At 53.3% G+C, this 20,848-nt stretch overlaps 1 non-coding gene across 1 annotated transcript; it reads right to left on the bottom strand.

The window, feature by feature from the left end:
* Positions 1-20,170: 20,170 nt before the first annotated feature.
* On the bottom strand, positions 20,171-20,366 carry LOC139239268 (U2 spliceosomal RNA). The gene has a single exon (XR_011588628.1). It is a non-coding gene; the product is annotated as a U2 spliceosomal RNA (small nuclear RNA).
* Positions 20,367-20,848: the final 482 nt, after the last annotated feature.

Consider the following 20,848-nt stretch of genomic DNA (forward strand, 5'->3'; position numbering starts at 1 on the left):
CTCAAAGGCTCCAAATGGGGCCTAGTCGCTGTCAGGGCCATTCTGAGTTCAGTGTTGGGGGGGTGGCGGAGGGGTCAGGGGATCCCGTGGTGAACCCTGACCCCAGGGGCACGGTGAAGCAGATGGCATTCGCTGTGACCTTGTCGTCAGGAGCTTGGTTAAACACTTGCACGCCTACAATCGGGGCAGCAGCTAGCTCAGCTCCGTCAGTGTAAACACCATTGTTATTCTAAGTACGTCCCATCTGTTCAGTGCAGCCAGAGGCCGGGAAGAGGGGCGAGTGTGGGTGGTGGGTGGGGGGAGTGCGGGCAGGAGGCAGGCTGGGAGGGAAGGCGTTGAGGGGGGGGGGGGGTCCGTGGGGGTGTGCGGGCGGTGGGAGGGGCCGTGGGGGGGAGGGGACTATGGGGGAGTGCAGGCATTGGGAGAGGACGATGGGGGGGGGGGGGCTATGGGGCAGTGCGGGCGGTGGGAGTGAACGATGGGGGGGGGGCTATGGGGCAGTGCGGGCGGTGGGAGTGAACGATGGGGGGGGGCTATGGGGGAGTGTGGGCAGTGGGAGTGAACGATGGGGGGGGGCTATGGGGGAGTGCAGGCATTGGGAGAGGACGATGGGGGGGGAGGCTATGGGGGAGTGCGGGCGATGGGAGTGAACGATGGGGGGGGGGCTATGGGGCAGTGTGGGCGGTGGGAGTGAATGATGGGGGGGCTATGGGGGGAGTGCGGGCAGTGGGAGTGAACGATGGGGGGGGGGCTATGGGGCAGTGTGGGCGGTGGGAGTGAATGATGGGGGGGCTATGGGGGGAGTGCGGGCGGTGGGAGTGAACGATTGGGGGGGGGGCTATGGGGGAGTGCGGGCAGTGGGAGTGAACGATGGGGAGGGGCTATGGGGCAGTGTGGGCGGTGGGAGTGAATGATGGGGGGGCTATGGGGGGAGTGCGGGCGGTGGGAGTGAACGATTGGGGGGGGGCTATGGGGGAGTGCGGGGGATGGGAGTGAACGATGGGGGGGGGGCTGTGGGGGAGTGCGAGCAGTGGGAGAGGACGATGGGGGGGGGCTATGGGGGAGTGCGGGCAGTGGGAGTGAACGATGGGGGGGGGGCTGTGGGGGAGTGCGAGCAGTGGGAGAGGACGATGGGGGGGGCTATGGGGGAGTGCGGGCATTGGGAGTGAACGATGGGGGGGGCTATGGGGGGAGTGCGGGCGGTGGGAGTGAACGATGGGGGGGGGGCTATGGGGGAGTGCGGGCAATGGGAGTGAACGATGGGGAGGGGCTATGGGGCAGTGTGGGCAGTGGGAGTGAACGATGGGGGGGGGGCTATGGGGGAGTGCGGGCAATGGGGGGGGCGCTATGGGGGAGTGCGGGCGGTGGGAGTGAACGATGGGGGGGGCTATGGGGGGAGTGCGGGCGGTGGGAGTGAACGATGGGGGGGGGGCTATGGGGGAGTGCGGGCAATGGGGGGGGCGCTATGGGGGAGTGCGGGCGGTGGGAGTGAACGATGGGGGGGGGCTATGGGGGGGAGTGCGGGCGGTGGGAGTGAACGATGGGGTGGGGGCTATGGGGGGAGTGCGGGCGGTGGGAGTGAATGATGGGGGGGGGCTATGGGGGAGTGCGGGCAATGGGGGGGGGCGCTATGGGGGAGTGCGGGCGGTGGGAGTGAACGATGGGGGGGGGGCTATGGGGGGAGTGCGGGCAATGGGGGGGGCGCTATGGGGGGAGTGCGGGCGGTGGGAGTGAACGATGGGGGGGGGGCTATGGGGGAGTGCGGGCGGTGGGAGTGAACGATGGGGTGGGGGCTATGGGGGGAGTGCGGGCGGTGGGAGTGAACGATGGGGGGGGGGCTATGGGGGAGTGCGGGCGGTGGGAGGGGATGATGGGGGGGTGGGATGGGGGGTGGGGCATGGGGGGAAGCGGTACTAGGAGTTTGGGCAGTCCGGGGGAGGTGGGGGGAGTGGAGTGTTGCCGCGATGAGGAAGGTGACAGACCGGAGAATCGTGAAACATCGCTTGTTTTCCCCGAGCATGGAATTCAGCCAGTGAGAATCCTGGGCCCAAATGGGGATTCCTGCCAACCTCCTGCCTGCCCGTCTGACCCTGCTGGAATGCCACCGAGCTTTTCCCTGCGTGTAGCCGTTGGGATCCATTTTTAATCGGGTTACATTTTTTCTAAAATTCCGTTTGGTTTTAAGTGATAATGAGGTAACGGTGGCTGCGAAAGTGGGATTTGGTCTCTGCGGGTCGAATTTGCCGTGCCGAGCCGAGCCTTGCTCGGAGGCCCTGATTCGCCTGCATAATCCGCCAGCAGCAAACCTGAGCTGGTCCCAAACACCGCCGGCCCATGTCCTAACCCGCACCCAGTCATCAGAACATAAGAAATAGGAGCAGGAGTCGGCCATTTAGCCCCTCGAGCCTGCTCCGCCATTTGATAAGATCATGACTGATCTGATCATGGACTCAGCTCCACTTCCCCGCCCGCTCCCCATAACCCTTGACTCCCTTATCACTCAAAAATCTCTCTATCTCCACCTTAAATATATTCAATGACCCAGCCTCCACAGCTCTCTGGGGCAGAGAATTCCAAAGATTCACGACCCTCATTGCGAGAGGGATGGAGTACAAAAGCAGGGAGGTCCTGCTGCAACTGTACAGGGTATTGGTGAGGCCGCACCTGGAGTACTGCGTGCAGTTTTGGTCACCTTACTTAAGGAAGGATGTACTAGCTTTGGAGGGGGTACAGAGGCGATTCACTCGGCTGATTCCGGAGATGAGGGGGTTGACTTATGAAGATAGGTTGAGCAGGTTGGGCCAAGACTCATTGGAGTTCAGAAGAATGAGAGGTGATCTTATCGAAATGTATAAGATGCTGAGGGGGCTCGACAGGGTGGATGCAGAGAGAGTGTTTCCCCTTGTGGGGGAATCTAGAACGAGGGGGCATAGTTTCAGACTAAGGGGCTGCCCATTTAAAACTGAGATGAGGAGGAATTTCTTCTACATACGAACATAATAAGAACATAAGAATTAGGAACAGGAGGAGGCCATCTAGCCCCTCGAGCCTGCTCCGCCATTCAACAAGATCATGGCTGGTCTGGCCGTGGACTCAGCTCCACTTACCCGCCCGCTCCCCGTAACCCTTAATTCCCTTATTGGTTAAAAATCTATCTATCTGTGATTTGAATACATTCAATGAGCTGTATAGTTGTATCAGGACTTCTCTGCTTTTATACTCCATCCCCCTTTGCAATAAAGGCCAACATTCCATTTGCCTTCCTGATCACTTGCTTTACCTGCACTAACTTTTGGTTTTTCCCACTCACCCATTATCCATTGTGCTCACTGGCCTGCATTAACTCCCGGTCCAGCAACGCCTCGATTAAAAAATTCTCATCCTTGTGTTCAAATCCTTCCATGGCTTCGCAGCCCCCACCCCTCTCCCTATTTCTGTGACCTCTTCCAGCCCCACAATCGCCTGTGACCTCTGCGCTCCTCCAATCCTGGCCTCTCGCGCATTCCCCGATTTTCATCGCTCCACCATCGGTGGCCGTGCCTTCAGCTGCCTGGGCCCCAAGCTCTGGAATTCCCTCCATAAACCTCTCCGTTTCTCCACCCCTCTCTCTCCTCCTTTAAGATGCTCCTTAAAACCATCATCAAGTTTCGTCATATCTTCCTATGTGGTTCAGCGTCAAATATTGTTCGATAACGCTCCTGTGTAGCTCTTTGGGATGTTTTAAAAAGAAAAGACTTGCATTTATATAGCGACTTTCACGACCACCAAATGCCTCAAAACATTTTACAGCCAATGAAGTACTTCTGGAGTGTAGTCACTGTTGTAATGTGGGAAACGCAGCAGGCAATTTGCGCACAGCAAGCTCCCACAAACAGCAATGTGATAATGACCAGATAATTTGTTTTTGTTATGTTGATTGAGGGATAAATATTGGCCCCAGGACACCGGGAATAACTCCCCCCGCTCTTCTTCGAAATAGTGGCTGTGGGATCTTTTACATCCACCCGAGAGAGCAGATGGGGCCTCATCCGAAAGACGGCACCTCCAACAGTGCGGCACTCCCTCAGCACTGCACTGGGAGCGTCAGCCTGGATTTATGTGCTCAAGTTCCTGGAGTGGGACTTGAACCCACGACCTTCTGACTCAGAGGCGAGGGTGCTGCCCACTGAGCCACGGCGAGCTCTACCGCCTAGAAGGACAAGGGCAGCAGGCGCATGGGAACACCACCACCTCCACGTTCCCCTCCGAGTCACACACCATCCTGACTGGGAAATATATCGGCCGTTCCTTCATCGTCGCTGGGTCACAATCCTGGAACTCCCTCCCTAACAGCACTGTGGGAGCACCTTCACCACACGGACTGCAGCGGTTCAAGAAGGCGGCTCACCACCACCTTCTCGAGGGGCAATTAGGGATGGGCAATAAATGCCGGCCTTGCCAGTGATGGCCACATCTCGGAACGAATAAAAAAAGCCTTCAAAAGTTTGTCATTGGCTGTAAAGCGCTTTGTGACGTCCTGAGGTTGTGAAAGGCGCTATATAAATGCAAGTCTTTCTTTATTGGGCGGGGGGGAAGGGGGAGCGGTGTCAGAGAGTGAGGAAAAATCACTCACTGTCATGTCGGCTTTGCAATGTGTCCTGTTGGCAAAATGGGAGGTGGAGAGAGAGCAGGGTTGTACACAGTTCATTGACCCCTTGCCGACACTCACTGAGCATGGCTATGGGAGCGGGGACCCAGCAGGCAAATGGAGGCTTCTTACAGGATGAAAAAGAAACGAGGGAGAAAATTGTGGGGCGGTGGGGGGGAGGAAGAAAAACGATTACCGCAAAACCAGAAGGAAAGAAAATGACAGGATCCGTGGCTGTGGGCCCCTTCACGCGCACTCCAAGAATGGCCAGTCACGGGGCCCAGGCTGAGGCCTAGGAGAAGGCCGAGGTGGAGCCTGTGTTCGGGCAGGAAACTAAACGGTGTCAAGAAATCCGAGCGAATGATTTCAGTTTAATTATTGCTTTACGAGATTGGGGGGGGGGCGGGGGGCCATAACTCATTGACGGGAATAAAATCAAAAACACCGCACGGGGTGTAATATTTATTTTTTTATGGTTTTCAACATTCTGCACAACCCACCACCCCCCTCCACTGCAATCCCCCCCCACGCCCCCCCCCCCCGCCCCGTCGCATCCCCCGCTTCCCTTAAAAGGCACAGTGTGACTAATTCATGCTCTGTGACAGGCCAATGAGCAACACAATCTGTCAACCCGGGTCGCTAGGGTGTAGTGGTTGCCACGGTTACCCCGCAGCATTCACCAGCGTGAAGCCTTTTGACTCTTCAGTCTGCTGTTTGTTGGAGAAGAGGAGCGAGAATAATTTATACGCGTATATAAAAAAAAAAAACCCTCTCTTGTTTTCTTCTGCGGGCTAAGCTGACGTCATGTCCTCTGCTCCAATACGGCCAACGTTTTGGCGGTGCATGGAGCGGGGGCGGGGGGGAGGGGGGCGTGTGTGGTGGAGGGGGAAGGTGCTTTTCTTTGCCTCGTTCTCTTGCTCGCAAGTACACCGGCGGAGAAATGGAGTCCCCTTTCCTTTCTCCCCGCGAGGCGCTCGAAAAGCTGCAAGTGAGCCGGGCGCTTAAAGCTGCCACCTTTCTTGCCCCACACACGGGCAGCGGGGTGAAACGTTCGTCGCTTTGTGTGCCTGTCCCGTGTGTCTCCCTTGCCCCAACGCCAGCTGCCTACCGCGATGGCCAGCCACGCATCTGCAAGACAGCTTCACCGCACAACTTGGCGTCAACGGTGGGGGTGGGGTGGGACGTCATGGTGTGACGTCGCCGGGCAGAACCGAGGCTTGCGCCCCCCCAACACTCCCCGTTTCCCCCCCCCCCCCCCCCCCATCCCGTGCTTTAAAGGAAAGACCGCAAATTCCATGGCATGATCCCCAAAATGAGCATTGCCCGAGTGCGACGGTACCTATTGCGTCGAGTTTACAGTCATAGAAACAGGCCATTTGGCCCAGCTGGTCCGTGCTGGTATTTATGCCCCCACACTCGCCCCCTCCCACCCCTCTACATCTCACCCAATCAGAGTAACCTTCTAGCTTGTGGCTCAGTGGGCAGCACTCTCGCCTCTGAGTCAGGAGGTCGTGGGTTCGAGTCCCACTCCAGGGACGTGAGCACATAAATCCCGGCTGACGCTCCCAGGGCAGTGCTGAGGGAGCGCCGCACTGTCGGAGGTGCCGCCTTCCGGATGAGACGTTAAACCGAGGCCCCGTCTGCCCTCTCACGTGGTCGTAAAAGATCCCGCGGCCACTATTTCGAAGAAGAGCGGGGGGGGGGGAGTTACCCCCGGTGTCCTGGGCCCAATATCTATCCCTCAATCAACATAACAAAAAACAGATTATCCGGTCATTATCACGTCGCTGTTTGTGGGAGCTTGCTGTGCGCAAATTGGCTGCCGCGTTTCCCACATTACAACAGTGACTGCACTCCAAAAGTACTTCATTGGTTGTAAAGCGCTTTGAGAGGCCCGGTGGTCGTGAAAGGCGCTATAGAAATGCAAGTCTTGCTTTCTTTCCTTTCTCCCTCAAGTGTTTATCTAGCTTCCCGTAAATGCTATCAATGCTGTTCATCTCAACCGCTCCCTGAGGTAGCGAGTTCCACTTTGTTGTTAAATGTTGTACTGAATATTGTATTGATTGTCTCATCAAGCCCTACTATTTGCCAAAAGACGTCCAATATTCTAGCATCATCCTGGTCAGTGAATGCAACACATCATTTCTCCACTACCAATTATCTCCTTAAACCCCTCTCCCCTGCACCTTCAACCCGCACCTCCAACAACAAGTGCGAGGAGCTCACAGACTTCATTCTCACTGAGATTGAGGCCTCTGCTCATTCCCCCCTTTCCCCCTTCCCACCAGGTTAGACTGTCTCCCTCCGACCCGTGCCCTGAACGCCCACCCCCACTTTCTCCTCCTAGCCCCTCTGCGAGTTCATCTCATCCATGAGTTCCTCCTCTTCCTAACCCTCCAACATCCCTTCCTAGCCAACCCCCTCACACTGGCCGCCATTACAGACGGCTTCTTCTTCCCAATGCACTCCTTCCCCTCCCTTTCAAAGAAAGACTTGCATTTATATCGCGTCTTTCACGACCACTTGACGCCTCAAAGCGCTTTATAGTCAATGAAGTACTTTTTGGAGTGTGGTCACTGTTGCAATGTGGGAAACGCGGCAGCCAATTTGCGCACAGCAAGCTCCCACAAACAGCAACGTGATTAAAAAGCCAGATAATCTGTTTTTTTTTGTGTTGATTGAGGGATAAATATTGGCCAGAACACTCCCCTGCTCTTCTTCGAAATAGTGTCCACTTGAGAGGGTAGATGGGGCCTCGGTTTAACGTCTCATCCGAAAGACGGCACCTCCGACAGTGCGGCGCTCCCTCAGCACTGCACTGGGATTGTCAGCCTGGATTTTTGTGCTCAAGTCCCTGGAATGGGACTTGAATCCACGACCTTCCGACTCAGAGGCGAGGGTGCTACCCACTGAGCCACAGCTGACACTGCCAAAACCATTGTTATCGGCCCCCCCTCAAAAAACCCACCCTCAACTTTAACCACACTGTTCTCACAAACTACTGGCCATCTCCAGCCTCCCTTTCCTCTCCAAAGCCCTTGAATATATTGGTGCCTCCCAGATCTATGTTAATATTTCCTGCAGTTCCCTATTTGAATTGCTCCATAGCTGAGTTGTCCCCACCCTTGAAGGGATCATCTGCAGACATTGGGCCAGGTTCCAGATATACACTAATGATGCCCAGCTCTACCTCTCCAACACCTCTCTCAGCCCTTCCATTGTCCTCTATCATGGAGAAATGTGATCGGGGCCCAGGAGAGGCGAGGGTTCGGGGCCCAGAAGAGGCGAGAGCCCAGGGGCAGCACGGGCCCAGCCCACACTGTGCGATATGTGCGCGCACTAGGTCCGTGCAATAGAGCTGGTCTCCAGTCGTCCTGGTTAACCCTTGCCACTGGACCAAGACCTCGCTCTGTCAAGCCCGTGTGGTGGCTGGTGTGCAACGGTCACCCCACGTTAAAAAAATCCACGCACAGGCATCTTCCACCCTTCAGGATGTAGTTCGGGATCTGGAATATTAGGTCCTTCATTGAAACATCTGTGAACTCATCCCTTTTTGGCGTGGAAGCAAGTCATCCTCGATACGAGGCACTGCCTACGATGATGATGGCCCTCTGTCTTGTCTGACATTCTGTCCTGGATAAACCAACATTTTCTCCAGCTAAACATTGTGTTCAACCTACGGCTAGAAACCTAATACCCTCTCCACCGACTCCATCCCTCTCCCTGGCCATGGTCTCAGGGTGAACAAGATTGCTTGCACCCTTGGTGTTCCCATTGACCCTCCCTATCTCTGTAATCTCCTCCAGCCCCACAACCCCCCCCCCCCCCCACCCCCACCGCGATGTCTGTGCTCCTCTAATTCTGCCCTCTTGAGTATCCTCGATTATAATCGCTCAACCATCGGTGGCCGTGCCTTCTGTTGCCTGGGCCCCAAGCTCTGGAACTGCCTGCCTAAACCTCTCTACCTCTCTACCTCTCTTTACTCCTTCAAGACGTTGCTTAAAACCCACCTCTTTGACCAAGCTTGTGGTCACCTGCGCTAATTTCTACTTATGTGGCTTGGTGTCAAATATTTATCGCATAACACTCCTGTGAAAAGCCTTGGGACGTTTCACTACATTAAAGGCGCTATATAAATGCAAGTTGCTGTTGTGGTATTTTGGGGATATTAAGGGAAGCAAGGGATATGGGGATCAGGCAGGAAGGTGGAGTTGAGGTAGAAGATCAGCCATGATCTCATTGGATGGCGGCGCAGGTTCGAGGGGCCGAATGGCTGACTCCTGCTCCTATTTCTTATGTTCGTATGAACCCATGTAGGTCAATGAGGACAGAGGTGAGGACATTTCTCTCCTCCTTAAGACCTTTCTTAAAACACACCTCTTTGTCAAGCTTTTGGTTAATCCTCCTAACCCTTGCTTCTCTGGGTCAGTGTCCAATTTTTTTTATGCCTGTCTGAAATCCCACATGAAGGGCGCTATATAAATTCAAATAGCTGTTGATATATGGAGAGCTTTACCAAGTGTATCCTGCAAAGTGTTGCAACAAGTGTATTTAGCATTGTGTTGTATCTTGTACCTAGTGCCTTCCGCAGGGAAAATCTTAGAAACATAGAAAATAGGTGCAGGAGTAGGCCATTCGGCTCTTTGAGCCTGCACCGCCATTCAATGAGTTCATGGCTGAACATGCAACTTCAGTACCCCATTCCTGCTTTCTCGCCATACCCCTTGATCCCCCTAGTAGTAAGGACTATATCTAACTTATTTTTGAATATATTTAGTGAATTGGCCTCAACAACTTTCTGTGGTAGAGAATTCCACAGGTTCACCACTCTCTGGGTGAAGAAGTTTCTCCTCATCTCGGTCCTAAATGGCTTACCCCTTATCCTTAGACTGTGAGCCCTGGTTCTGGACTTCCCCAACATTGGGAACATTCTTCCTGCATCTAACCTGTCTAAACCCGTCAGAATTTTAAACGTTTCTATGAGATCCCCTCTCATTCTTCTGAACTCCAGTGAATACAAGCCCAGTTGATCCAGTCTTTCTTGATATGTCAGTCCCGCCATCCCGGGAATCAGTCTGGTGAACCTTCGCTGCACTCCCTCAATAGCAAGTATGTCCTTCCTCAAGTTAGGAGACCAAAACTGTACACAATACTCCAGGTGTGGCCTCACCAAGGTCCTGTACAACTGTAGCAACACCTCCCTGCCCCTGTACTCAAATCCCCTCGCTATGAAGGCCAACATGCCATTTGCTTTCTTAACCGCCTGCTGTACCTGCATGCCAACCTTCAATGACTGATGTACCATGACACCCAGGTCTCGTTGCACCTCCCCTTTTCCTAATCTGTCACCATTCAGATAATAGTCTGTCTCTCTGTCTTTATCACCAAATCTTCGCAAGAATCCTCCTCAATCGTCGCCTCCCAGTGGCTGAAGAACTCCTCCCAGAGTCGCAATGCGGATTCCGCCCACTAAGGGGCGCAATGGACATGATCATCACCGCGCGGCAAAGCCAAGAGAAGTGCAGGGAGCAGCATCAACCTCTGTACATGGCCTTCTTTGACCTCACAAAGGCCTTTGACTCTGTCAACCGTGAGGGATTATGGAGTGTCCGCCTCAAATTCGGCTGCCCTCAAAAATTTGTCACCATCCTCCGCCTGCCTCACGACGACATGCAAGCCGTGATTCTTAGCAAAGGATCCACCACAGACCTAATACAAGTGCAGGCCGGGGTCAAGCAAGGCTGTGTCATCACACCAACGCTCTTCTCAAACTTCCCCACTGCAATGCTTCTTTTATAATGAGTGTGGCAGCGAGTATTGTTTTGAATATTGCAGTAGGTGTTGTAATGATGTAAAGCCGTGGTTCAGTGGGCAGCACTCCCACTAGCACAGTCAGAAGGCCGTGGCTTCAGGCCCCCACTCCAGAGACTTGAGCACAGAATCCAGGCCGACACTCCCCAGTGCAGTGCTGAGGGAGCGCCGCACTGTCGGAGGTGCCGTCTTTCGGATGAGACGTTAAACCGAGGCCCCGTCTGCTCTCTCAGGTGGATGTAAAAGATCCCACGGCCACTATTTCGAAGAAGAACAAGGGAGTTATCCCCGGTGTCCTGGGCCAATATTTATCCCTCAACTAACATCACCAAAACAGATGATCTGGTCATTATCACATTGTTGTGTGTTGGAGCTTGCTGTGCGCAGATTGGCTGCCGCATTTGCCTATATTACAACAGTGACTACACTGCAAAAAGTCTTTCATTGGCTGGCAAGCGCTTTAGGGTGTCTTGAGGTTGTGAAAGGTGCTATAGAAATGCAAGTCTTTCTTCTTATTATGTGTTGTGTTGTAATGACTGTTGTATCGAGTGTTAATAAAAGCTGGACTCAGCTTTGAAATGAGTGCTCTTAAGTGTTGTAATAAGTGCTGTACCAAGTGTTCTATTTAATACTGTCTCGAGTGTTGTAGTGTGTGTTATCTCAAATGGTTTTGTATTAGTGTGGTATCCGATCTTGTAATAAGTGCTGTTACAAATGCTGCATTGAATGTTGTAGTAACTGTTGATCTATTGGCAGGATAGATGCACCAACGTCAGAGTTCTCGCTCAGGCCAGCATCCCCAGCACTGACCACACTCGACCAGCTCCGCTGGACGGCCCACACTGTCCGCATGCCCGACACGAGACTCCCAAAGCAAGCTCTCTACTCGGAGCTCCGACACAGCAAGCGAGCCAAAGGTGGGCAGAGGGCCTGCTTCGAGGGCGCCCTCAAAGCCTCCTTGAAAAAAAATGCAACATCCCCACCGACACCTGGGAATCCCCCGGGCCAAGACCGCGCAAAAGTGGAGCGAGCAGCGGAAGGAGCGTGCGGCAACCCAGGCACCCCACACCACACGGCCCTCCAACCACCGTCTGCCCCGCCTGCGACAGAGACCGTCGGTCCCTCATCGGACTCATCAGTCACCTGAGAACTCATGTTAGTGTGGAAGCAAGTCATCCCTCGACTCCGAGGGACTGCGTAAGACGAAGAAGATTGAACAGACGTATCAGGCGTGTTGTGGTAGGTGTATTCAGTGCCGGAATGAGTGCTACGCTAAGCGTCCCACTCAACATTACATCGTGAGTTAATGATCGATTGAACTGATGGTTCATCGAAATCATAAGAATCTAGAAAAGCTCGGAACAGTGGGGGTCCAAAGTGATTTAGGGGCCCGTGTACACAGATCACTAAAATCAGAGAATCATCGAACGGTCACAGCACAGAAGGAGGCCATTCGGCCCTTCGAGCCCGTGCCGGCTCTCTGCAAGAGCCCCTCAGCCAGCCCCACTCCCCCCCCGCCCTTTCCCCGTAGCCCTGCACAGATTTTCCCTTCAGCTACTTATCCAACTCCCTTTTGAAAGCCACGATTGAGTCTGCCTCCATCACCCTCTCAGGCAGCGCGTTCCAGATCCTAACCACTCGCTGCGTGAACACGTTTATCCTCATGTCGCCTTCTGCCAATCGCCTTAAATCTGTGTGTCCTCTGGTTCCCGACCCTTCCACCAATGGGAACAGTTTCTCTCGATCTACTCTGCCCAGACCCCCTCATGATTTTGAACACCTCGATCAAATCTCCTCTCAATCTTCTCTGCTCCAAGGAGAACAACCCCAGCTTCTCCAGTCTATCCACGGAACTGAAGTCACCTCATTCCTGGGAATCATTCTCGTAAATCTTTTCTGCACACGTCTCTAAGGCCTTCACATCCTTCCTAAAATGTTGTGGTCAGGTATAAAAAAATAATCAAAAAGGCGAATGGAATGTTAGTCTTTATAGCTAGTGGGCTGGAATATAAAAGGGAGGGAGTTTTGCTACAGCTAGGCAAAGCCCTGGTTCGATCACATCTGGAGGACTGTGCAGACTGGGCACCTCACCTTATTGGCCTTGGAAGGAGTGTAGCACAAATTCACCAGAATGTTACCAGGACCCCAAGGGTTAGATTATGAGGAGAGATTGCAAAAACTAGGCTTATATTCCCTGGAATGTGGAAAGTTAAGGGGTGATTTGATTGAGCTTTTTAGTATTTTTGGAAGGAATTAATAGGATAGTGTAATGTATTTGCTTCATGGGTTCTTTGCTTAAGAATTCATAGCAACACATTGCTATGAAGAACTCGTTGGTTTATTAGCAAAAGGTTTAACAATCACATTATACATTACCGGTTCATCCACCAGGCTCACAACTGCATACCTCATCGTGGATCCCCCGAACCCAATTGGCTGGGGTTTTATTGAGTCTTGTGAACATCACGTGACTGGCTCAGCCACTCCCAACTCAACAGCTCTACAACTATTTTGCTGTTGAACATTAATACAAGTGCCCCCTGATTAAAGGGGAGCACTAAAACCGACAAACTTTAAACAAATTAAACTTTAGACAGTCAACTTAAATTAAAATTTGGTTGCCGGGGGTGATGATGCACTCCAGTCCCTCCGACGCCCACCTCTCGCGGAAGGCCGCGAGCGTACCGGTGGACACCGCGTGCTCCATCTCCAGGGACACCCCTGGCTCGGATGTAACCGCGGAAGAGAGGCAGGCAGTCGGGCTGAACGACCCCCTCGACCGCCCGCTGCCTGGACCTGTTAATGGCCCCCTTGGCCAGGCCCAGGAGCAGGCCTACGAGAAGGCCTTCCGACCTGCCCGCTCCCCTCCGCACAGGGTGCCCAAAGACCAGGAGCGTGCAACCAGAATTTGAGGAGCAGCCCCTTCAGATATTGGAAGAGGGGCTGCAACCTCGCACATTCGACGTACACGTGGAACACGGACTCCTCCAGACTCAACAGCTCCACAAACCTGTGAGCATGTTCACCAGTGCATACATTACAGGTAGAGAGAGAGAGAGACTTTTTCCGCTGATGGGGCAGTCCAGATGAGGGAACATAAACATAACCTTAAAATTAGTGCCAGGCCATTCAGGAAAGAGGTTAGGAAACTTCTTCACACATTGGGTGGTAGAATTGTGAAACTCTCTCCCACAAAAATCAGTAGATGCCAGCTCGATTAATCATTTAATATCTGACATTGATAGACTTTTGGTAGCCAAGGGTATTAAGGGTTGTGGCGCGAAGGCAGTGGATGGAGTTAAGATACAGAACAGCCATGATCTCATTGGAAGGCAGAACAGACTCGAGGGGCTGAATGGCCTCCTCTGTTCCTACGTTCCTATCTGTGTAATCTCCTCCAGCCCCGCAACCCTCCGAGATCTCTGCCCTCCTCCACTCTGGCCCCTTGTGCACCACCCGATTTTAATCGCTCCACCATCGGTGGCCGTGCCTTCAGCTGCCAAGGTTATAAGCTCTGAGATACCTTCCCTAAGCCTCTGCGCCCCAGTTTCCTCCTTCAAGGCGCTCCTTAAAACCTACCTCTTTGACCAAGCATCTGCCCTAATATCTCCTTGTGTGGCTCGGTGTCAAATTTTGTTCGCTAATGCTCCTGTGAAGCGCCTTGGGGTCGTTTCACTGCCAGTGCTATATAAATGCAAGTTGTTGTTGTATCGCGTATTCTCTGAAATGTTGGCGCTGTGCTACAACGAGCGATGTAGTGAATCAAATGATGCACACAGCAATGGATGTTGTCCAAAGTGTTATACAGGTTGAATTTCCCTCGTCCGGCACTCTCGGGACCTGGCCTGTGCCGGATAAGGGATTTTGCCGGATGAGGGGAGGGGGAGGGGCAGGCGGCCTGAGTTTGGGGAGGGCGGGCCGCGAAGGAAGTGTGGGAACGGCCCCCCCCCCCCTCTCCCCCAGCGGGCCAAGTGTCAGCACGGGCCCAAAGGCGGGGTAGAGGTTGGCCACATTCTGCGCATGCGCCCCCGACCGCCAGAGTCTTGCCGGACGAGGGGTGGTCCCGGATAAGGGAGTCCCGGATAAGGTCGGTCCAACCTGTATTGAACATCGCATTGAATGCTATTTTAAGCGTTGTAACTAGTGTAGCAATAGAAGTTGCATTGTTCTTTAAGTGCCACATTCAAGTGCTACATCAAGTGTCACACTGAATACTGCAATGCATCTTCCATGTGTTGTGTTACTGATACATTAAGGATCGCATTGAGTGGGGTACTGAGTATTAACCGGCTACTCAACCATGAAGATACTAGATGAATGAAAATCATGAGGGGCCTAGATAGAGTGGAAAGGAAAGACTTGCATTTATATAGCACCTTTCACAACCATCATCATCATAGACAGTCCCTCGAATCGAGGATGACTTGCTTCCACGTCAAAAAGTTTACAGGTGTTTCAATGAAGGACCTAATATTCCGGATCCCAAACTACATCCTGAAGGGTGGAAGATGCCTGTGCGTGGATTTTTTTAACGTGGGGTGACCGTTGCACACCAGCCACCACACGGGGCTTGACAGAGCGAGGTCTTGGTCCAGTGGCAAGGGTTAACCAGGACGACTGGAGACCAGCTCTGCTGCACGGGCCTAGTGCGGGCGCACATATCGCACAGTGTGGGCTGGGCCCGTGCTGCCCTCTGGGCCCTCGCCCCTTCTGGGCCCCGAACTCACGCCTCTCCCGGGCCCCGATCACGTCGCTCTACGATCTCTCGCCGCTCCATCGCCCCGACCTCGCCCGCTCCTGCTGTACCTGCCCGCGCTCCAATCACCGACCTGGACCTCGAGATGTCACAAAGCGCCTTGCAGCCAATGAAATACTTTTTAGAGCGCGGTCACTGTTGTAATGTGGGAAGCGCGGCAACCAACTTGCGCACAGCAAGCTCCCACACACAGCAATGTGATAACGACCCAGAGCATCTGTTTTTGTTCTGTCGATTTTTGTGCTCAAGTTCCTGGAGTGGGACTTGAACCCACAACCTTTGACTCAGAGAAGAGTGTACTGCCCACTGAGCCACGGTAAGGACTGACCTTATTTCCCTTGGCAGAAGGGTCAACAACCAAGGGGCACAGATTTAAAGTAAATGGTGGAAGGTTTCGAGGGGAGTTGAGGAGAACTTTTTTCACCCAGAGGGCGGTGGGGGTCTGGGGCGGAACTCGCGGCCTGAAAGGGGGGTAGAGGCAGAAACCCTCACCACATTTAAACAGTACTTGGATGTGCACTTGAAGTACTGTAACCCACAGGGCTACGGACCGAGAGCTGGAAAGTGGGATTAGGCTGGGTAGCTCTTTGTCGGCCGGCGCGGACACGATGGGCCGAAATGGCCTCCTTCTGTGCTGTAAGTGTCTATGATTCTATGATATCTGGCCTGTGTGCAGCTGGATGGCAGCATGAGTCAGAGGTAGAGGCGAGAGAACTCAGGGGGATGGGGGGGAGGGCGGGTGGGATTGGGGGGGGGGGAAGGGGGGTGGGATGGGAGTTGCGGAAATCCTTGGCGCATAAAACAATCGTATGATCCCCAGCTCCTGATACTAATTCCGATTCATCATTTTGGGCGTTTAAATTTTGTCCGATTTCTCAATCACACACACACACACAGAAAAAATTAATTAACGTCAGGAGCCAACATCTTCGACTGTGAAAGAAATAGTGAATGATTGTGGAACGAGCAAGACTGGACGGATAGAGCAGACACAGCGGCTGGCAGTAGACCTGGCCATCGCGGCGAGTGGCTGCGTTCAGTGAATTCACGGCGGATTGATGAATATCGATTATCGCCAGGCCGTGACTCTCCGAGGCAGGAGGGCCCTGCACGATCGACAGGGAGTTTGCAGCTCGCCCCGAAACACGCCGCCCTCTTGACGATCAAATAAGGGCAAAGGTCACTCACTGGGCTCAGCGACATAGAAACATAGACAGTAGGAGCAGTAGTCGGCCATTCGGCCCTTCGAGCCTGCACCGCCATTCAATATGATCATGGCTGATCCTCTATCTCAACACCATATTCCCGCTTTTCCCCATACCCCTTGATGCCTTTTGTTTCTAGAAATCTATCTCTCTCCTTCTTAAATATATTCAGTGACTTGGCCTCCACAGCCTTCTGTGGTCGAGAATTCCACAGGTTCACCACCCTCTGAGTGAAAACATTTCTCCTCATCTCGATCCTAAATTTCCTACCCCGTATCCTGAGACTGTGACCCCTTGTTCTAGACTTCCCAGCCCGGGGGCAACATCCTCCCCGCATCCAGTCTATCCAACCCCGTCAGAATTTTATACGTTTCAGCGAGATCCCCTCTCATTCTTCTAAACTCATAGAAACATAGAAAATAGGTGCAGGATTAGGCCATTCGGCCCTTCGAGCCTGCACCACCATTCAATAAGATCATGGCTGATCATTCCCTCATTACCCCTTCCCTGCTTTCTCTCCATATCCCTTGATCCCTTTAGCAGTAAGAGCCATATCTAACTCCCTCTTGAATATATCCAATGAACTGGCCTCAACAACTCTCTGCGGTAGAGAATTCCACAGGTTAACAACTCTCTGAGTGAAGAAGTTTCTCCTCATCTCGGTCCTCAATGGCTTACCCCTTATCCTTAGACTGTGACCCCTGGTTCTGGACTTCCCCAACATCGGGAACATTCTTCCTGCATCTAACCTGTCCAGTCCCGTCAGAATTTTATACGTTTCTATGAGATCCCCTCTCATCCTTCTAAACTCCAGTGAATACAGGCCCAGTCGATCCAGTCTCTCCTCATATGTCAGTCCCACCATCCCGGGAATCAGTCTGGTGAACTTTCGCTGCACTCCCTCAATAGCAAGAATGGCCTTCCTCAGATTAGGAGACCATAACTGAACGCAAAACACTAGTGAATACAGGCCTAGTTGACCCAATCTTTTCTCATACAAGAAAGACTTGCATTTATATAGCGCCTTTCACGACCACCGGACATCCCAAAACATTTTACAGCCAATGAAGTACTTTAAAAACAGCAATGTGATAATGACCAGATAATCTGTTTTGGTTATGTTGATTGAGGGATAAATATTGGCCTCAGGACAATACCTCTGCTCTTCTTCAGGATCTCTTACGTCCACCTGAGAGAGCAGACGGGGCCTCGGTTTAACGTCTCATCCAAAACATTGCCCCTCCGACAGTGCGGCGCTCCCTCAGCACTGCACGGGGAGTGTCAGCCTGGATTTTTGTGCTCAAGTCTCTGGAGTGGGCCTTGAACCCACAATCCTTCTGACTCCAAGACGAATGCTGCCCACTGAGCCACGGCTAACACTAACAAGGAGGTGCACCTGGGAGCACCCCCTGCACTCCCCCCACCTGACCGAGAGCACCCGGGCCACCTTTAAAACGATGAAAGGTTTTGCTGGAGTGGATCATCGTAGGCAGTCCCTCGAGTCGAGGATGACTTGCTTCCACATCAAAAAGTTCACAGGCGTTTCAATGAAGGACCTAATATTCCAGATCCTGAACTACATCCTGAAGGGTGGAAGATGCCTGTGGGTGGATTTTTTTAACATGGGGTGGCCGTTGCACACCAGCCACCACACGGGGCTTGACAGAGCGAGGTCTTGGTCCAGTGGCAAGGGTTAACCAGGACGACTGGAGACCAGCTCTGCTGCACGGGCCTAGTGCGCGCCCACATATCGCACAGTGTGGGCTGGGCCCGTGCTGCCCCCTGGACCCTCGGCTCTCCCGGGCCCCGAACTCTCGCCTCTCCCGGGCCCCGAACACGTCCCTCTACAATCTCTCGCCGCTCCTTCGGCCCCGACCTCGCCCGCTCCCGCTGTACCTGCCCGCGCTCCAACCACCGACCTGGACTTTGGCGATGTCCCTCTTCGCTGCCGTCGCCCTCCTGCTCCGGCTCGTGCTGCTCCCTGGAGCGCTGGGCCACCACGCTGCTCCTTCCGTTCCCCGGCCTGCTCCGAAGGTGCTCGCAGGCCGAGGGCTTGTGCTGGAATGGATACGGAGAGAATGTTTGGGGAACAGCTAAACTAGAGGCCATCAATATAAGACAGTCACCAAGAAATCCAACAGGGAATTCAGAAGAAACTTCTTACCCCGGAGAGTGATGAGAATGTTCCTGCTTGTGGCTGTGCAACTTTTAAATGGAGAGAAACGCGGCGATGTGTAATATTGAATGGGCCACGCGGCCCGGAATAAAATGACAGGGAACATTGGTGGTGAGAATGTGGGGAAATTAAAAAAAATCTCAGAATGCTCCTGTGAAGCACTTCAGGATGCTTCACTACCATTAAAGACGCTATATAAATATAAGTTGTTGGTGGTGAGAATGCATTTAAGGGGAGGCTGGACAAGTATATGGGGGAGAAGGGAATAGAGGGTTATGCTGATAGATTTAGATGAGGAAAAACGGGAGGAGGCTCGAGTGGAGCATAAACGCCGGCATGGACTGGTCGGGCTGAACGGCCTGTTTCTGTGCCGTATATCCGATGTAAAATCCTCTTATTTTATATATCCCCTCCTGAAGGTGTTGACTTTCACTGGAGTAAAGGGGTTCCCCTGGCACCCAATCTCCGCCCCCACCCAGGGGTCTATTGTCCGTAAGATCCTGCAAATCCCCTGGGAGGACAGACGCACCAACGTTAGCGTCCTCGACCAGGCCAACTTCCCCAGCATCGAAGCACTGACCACACTCGACCAGCTCCGCTGGGCAGGGGGCCACATTGTCCGCATGCCCGACACGAGACTCCCAAAGCAAGCGCTCTACTCGGAACTCCTACACGGCAGGCGAGCCCCAGGTGGGCAGAGGAAACGTTACAAGGAACACCCTCAAAGCCTCCCTGATAAAGTGCAACATCCCCACCGACACCTGGGAGTCCCTGGCCAAAGATCGCCCTAAGTGGAGGAAGTGCATCCGGGAGGGCGCTGAACACCTCGAGTCTCGTCGCCGAGAGCGTGCAGAAATCAAGCGCAGGCAGCGGAAGGAGCGTGCGGCAAACCTGTCCCACCCACCCTTTCCCCCAACCATTGTCTGTCCCACCTGTGACGGGGACTGTGGTTCTCGTATTGGACTGTTCAGCCACCTAAGGACTCATTTTTAGAGTGGGAGCAGTCTTCTTCGATTCTGAGGGACTGCCTATGATGATGATGATGATGTTCACGTGAGTGTTGGCAGGCTATTCCGACATGGAGGGCATTGCAGCAGAACTCCTTCCCCCCTCCCCCACCCACCCTGCTCTTCATCCAAACATGCCCCTTTTCCGGACAGGGTTAGTGGCCAATGATCAGGAGCGGGAACACTGGCTGAACCCTCAGCCCCTCGCATGGTGACCCTTTCTATTTAACTCGCGCGGTCGGAATAAAGAAAAACAAACATGCATTCATATAGCGCCTTTCACGACCACCGGACTCCCCGAAGTGCTTTTAGAAGTGTGGTCACTGTTGTAATGTGCAAAAATGCGGCAGCCACGGAAAAAAAAATAACGCTGGAAATTGCCGTGCATTTGCAGAGATTTAAAGGGACCGCGCATTAAAAGACACAGGCCACGCAGAACAAAGCGCAGCTAACAGGAAACACTGTTTTTTTTTTTAAATTAAATTCATAGCCAATCGTTCCAATTCTTTGTCAAATCACAAACGCCAGAGGTCACCTTGCACACGCCAAGGATCACTCTGCGCCAATGCTCTTAGCCAAAAGGCCTAGAGCCACTGCACCGTTCCTGGAAGTACTGCAATACCAGGTTCGTGCCATGGAGGTGGATGGGTCAAGCCACCCCACCCACCTCCTGTTTCCAAAAAAGCAAGCATATACCTTCCTGACCAGGGAGAAACCACCCGGAGGTCATGGTGGCTGGTCAGGTTAGTTATGCATGATCTTAGCCAAAAGGCCAAGAAGCGCTGGTTAGGACACTTCAAGTGCACATCCAAGTACGTTTTGTATGTGGTGAGGGTTTCTGCCTCTATCACCCTTTCAGCCAGCGCTGTCTTTACCCAGAGAGTGGTGAAAGGTGGGGTTAGAAGTGCGATCTCCTGCACTTCATGTCATTCTGACTACACCCCAAAAAGTACTTCATGGGCTGCAAAGCGCTTTGAGACGTCCGGTGGTCGTGAAAGGGCGTTATACAAATGCAAGTCTTAAATGCCCAACTGCTGCATTCTCAGCGATGCTCTGGCAGCTCGCCACCACCACCAGCTGGTGTTCGGCAGTACTGCAGCTGCCCGTGTGCCTGCCGAGATAGTCAGGTCTCAGATGACGTGGGACTGTTGGATTGAAATACGCACAGTGCTTTCTGCAGTGCGCTGGTGACGTAGATGTGTGGTGCTCCGAATGCAAGCAGAATACTGGCAGGATTAATCCCTGCTGCATAGGTAAGCCACGATC

The sequence above is a fragment of the Pristiophorus japonicus genome, chromosome 26 (genome assembly GCF_044704955.1).
Source record: "Pristiophorus japonicus isolate sPriJap1 chromosome 26, sPriJap1.hap1, whole genome shotgun sequence".
NCBI classification, from domain to species: Eukaryota; Metazoa; Chordata; class Chondrichthyes; family Pristiophoridae; genus Pristiophorus; species Pristiophorus japonicus.